We start from the raw sequence: 4,077 nt of genomic DNA, 5'->3' as shown, positions 1-4,077 counted from the left end.
GTTCAAGGCTTTCGCGTGCCCATACGCAGACTATATCAACGATGTCAAAGGCACCGACTGTGCCGCCGTCATGTTCCGGTAGATCGACCTTCACGGTGGCTACCCGCCAGGCGTCTTCTACCTCAACTGCAGGGAAGGGCCCAATAAGAGCCTCAAATGCCCTGACGGCATCCCTTCCTATAGGCCATCCGCCATCGACACCACCTCCTCCTATGTTGGTGCTGCCTCTTCTTGCAGTGCCGCTTTCTTCTTCCTCTATCTCACACAACTATATCCTCTCTCTTTCATAGTTCCTCGCAAGAATACTCTGATGCACACGAGGACACACACACTCACACGCATGTACCAAGGAAGAAAACGAGCCAGCTTTGCGGTGAGGCACTTCCTTGGCAATTACAAGTGCTACATCTTTTCTCAGCCCTTCCGGCCTCTTTACTCATTGACTGAAATGATTATTTATACACACGGTAAGCACCCATGCCATCTAAACTCACGCCACTACTTTGACCCACTAACTAACTACCTAGCTGCATGCACACACACGCACCATTTCTGCCATGCATGCACACACAACGGCCAGCCACACACATTGGCTTGGTCCGGTTATTACTCAACTGACTAACAGCACACACACGTTCCGGACGAGACTTGCCTGCTTTCCCGGCGTGTGCCCATCCGTACTTTCGCGTACGTGGCTTGATTTGATTGGAACAAAATAAGGTCCGGCCTCACCCCTTAAAATCAGGAGGAAGGGAGATGATTAGATTAGAAAGAAAAAAAGAAAAAAGACAACTGTAGGATGAAGTGGGAGCACGGATGGAAGCATGGGGAGGGAGCAGGCAAGCCGGATCCCACACGTCCCTGCTTGAGTCGCTTCCAAGTTTTTGCAGGCCTCTAGTTGAATTGGCGCATGCCACAACTTATGCGTCCGATTCTTACTCCATCTCTACCTGCACGCAACTCGGCCGTCGGACTCGCGGAGCTTTAACGCATGCATCTAACTACCATGCATAATTAGCTTTACCTTGTGCACGTGAACACAACCTGACGTGCACATACAGCCGCAACTCAACTACAAGCATGATATAAACATATCTAATCGTACGCACTAATAACAAGATTAGTTCTAACATCCTAGCCATGCTTTTTTTTGAGAGAACATCGGAATTTCATTAATTAAGTAATAAAGTCATACAAGGTCTTCTGGATACAATCCAGAGCAGAATGCGAAATAAAGAACAAACTAGAACTCTTACAAGAGTTGGCCAAAACATTGGCCACTAAATTACATTGCCGAGGAACAGGCTTGAAGGCCGAAGGTGTGAAAGCTAGGGCCGCTTGTTTGATATCCATAACCACAGAGCCCACATTTGAACGGTCCCGAATATTACAACTGATTCGTTGCACCAAAGAGAGACAGTCAGAGACGAAAGTCACATGCGTGAAATGTTCATCTCTAGCCAGAAAGACCGCACGGCGAAGCGCTAAGGCTTCTGCCATCTCTGGATCGAAATCTCCAAAAAGGGGCTCGGAGCACCGAGGGTGCACTGTCCCTCATGATCCAGCGCCACCACACCCAAGCCAGCCTTGTTGAGATTAGCAAAAACAGCAGCATCAGAGTAAATTAAAACAGCACCTGATGGCGGCGGAGACCAACTGGAGCTAGAAGCATGAGTCTCACGCCTATGAGCAGGTACTGGATTAAAAAGATGCATCATAATCATCTCCATATATGCACGTATCTTAGCAGCTGAAACACGTGGATGAGGGGCCTCAGCTTCATTCCTAGCAGCATTCCTAGCTTCCCAAATGTGCCAGATTATCACCGCAAGGATAGTGGCCTCACGATCAGATGACCGACGAAAAAAATCAAATAGCGACTGAAATCTCGAGGACAATAAGTTAAAGAATGAGGAATTTATGTACTGTGTGTTTTGGTTACTACGTGTTCCCGTCGTGGGGTAAACTATTAACTAATTCAATAATCCTTTTTTTGCGGGAAATTCAACAATCCTAGATGTACAGGCGTTTACATACTAATTATATCGCCTCCTCAGCTTTTCTTATAAGCCGCCTCTCTCATTCATTGAAGTTTCTGAACTTGTTATGTGATTACTAATTTAGAAGCCTTAAAAAAATTTAGGTGCGGCTCATTGTTTGAAGCTGGGAAGAGGCAACTTATTTTTTAAGCTGCCCAAAAGAAATGGCCCGCGGGAAATTCAATAATCCTACATACATGTGTTTACGGATGTTTTGCAAAACTTTCCAACTAATTCTTTCTCCCCCACTGAATTTCATGGGGGTGGGGCCAATCCCACTCGCTATCTTCCAATCCTACACTTCCGAGTCAGCCTGTATGTTAAATCCGTATGCAACCTCCCCGTACATGTAGCATTACTCTTACTAATTTGAGCAAGTTTTTTTTTGCGGGAAACTAATTTGAGCAATGTGCTATTACTAACTTGAGCAATGGTATTCTTACGTACTGGTTGCACAAAAATCTTGCGAACTAGTTCAAATTGCTGGCAGTTATTCCCTCTTTTTCTCCAGACGGTTATTGTCTCTCTCACAGTACGTAAGTTTTGCGTAGAAATTGTGCGTACCAATAACATTTCTGAATTAGTAAACCTTATGTCTTTACTTTTCTCCCAACTGGCTGAGTGTGGCTTGCGTTGGACCGAACAAGATACTATACGGTTATATCGATTTTTTCATGTAAAGTTGAAAAATTCTACAACTAAAACAGCAAGCAAAAGACAGCGCTCATAAATTTGTGGCCATATTCAAATTCAAATCCAATTAATGGGTATTCGCAAAAAATATCCAAAATCCAATTAATGGGGACACGCACGTATCCAGTTCTTGCTTGGACAGTAGGCAGGTTGGTGCTGTACGTGGCTTGGAGGCTTCAACGAAGGATTACTTACTTGGTCATGCATGTTACTTTCCCCTAGCTAGCAAGCCACATCATCTTTTGCTCCTGCACTATGAATCTTTCTGCCATGGATGGATGCATGGGTGCAGGAGTGATCTCTAGTTCATGCATGGATGCATGGGTGCAGGAGTGCCGTGACGATCGACATAGCTGGTGGCCGCCGTCCAAGCAAAGTAGCAATGTGATTAAGCGAGCAAGCATAGAGAAGATTCCAGGCGAATGAAGCACCTTACCTCACGCAACAGCAACCAGGTAGATCTATATAGATGTTTCTCCGTCCGTCGGGAATCGCATACAGAGCAGATAGACGGACTCACTCCAAAGCTAGCAAGTACCCAATAGATCGGCCGAGATGAGGGGTGCGGCAGGGAGGCGCGGCGGCGAGCGGCAGAGCTTTTGGGAAAATAATTCTATGAGACCAGGTCTCACGGGTTAGCAGGTGAGACCCATTCTAATGGATGGCACGTGGCATTCACAAATCACAAAGCATCCACTCCACCCTTCACTAAAAATCAGGGGGGGAGAGATTAGATGCTTTGTGCTTTGTGAATGCCACGTGTCATCCATCAGTGTGGGTCTCACCTGCTAACTATGAGACCTGGTCTCGTATAATTTTTTTCCGAGCTTTTGGTGGGCGATCCTGGCGGTGGTGATGCTGCTCCTCGCCGTCGCCGCCGTCTATGGCGCCATGATGTACAAGCCGCAGCTGCGGCTGCAGGTGTGCGAGGCCAAGCTGCTGGGTGGGCCGGTGGTGTACGACCCCCTCACCCTCAACAACACCCTCCAAGGCCTGAGCATCAACGTCACCCTCTGCTGGAAATGATGCATGTGAAATACACGCATGCACGCACGCACACGGATCCAACTCCATCGGTCCTCCAATTGATGTGTGTTCGCCCAATTATATATGCCGGTTGATTAAGCAGTCGTCATTGATGCCTATTCTGTGTATGTAAACTTATTTCACCAATGTAAATGACACCTGAGGTATATATACACTAGCAAACATGCCCGTGCGTTGCAATGGGAGAAAAATTTAAACGTGGATTCAAATTTAATGAGAATTGTGAGATCTCACTCATTCCACAAACCTGCTCCGCGCGCAACTTCTTCTATTCATCTCTGATGAATTATGTATTTTT

Source organism: Triticum aestivum, chromosome 5A (assembly GCF_018294505.1).
Source record: "Triticum aestivum cultivar Chinese Spring chromosome 5A, IWGSC CS RefSeq v2.1, whole genome shotgun sequence".
NCBI classification, from domain to species: Eukaryota; Viridiplantae; Streptophyta; class Magnoliopsida; order Poales; family Poaceae; genus Triticum; species Triticum aestivum.
The sequence above is the reverse complement of the archived record's forward strand: the minus strand, read 5'-3'. Positions refer to the sequence as shown.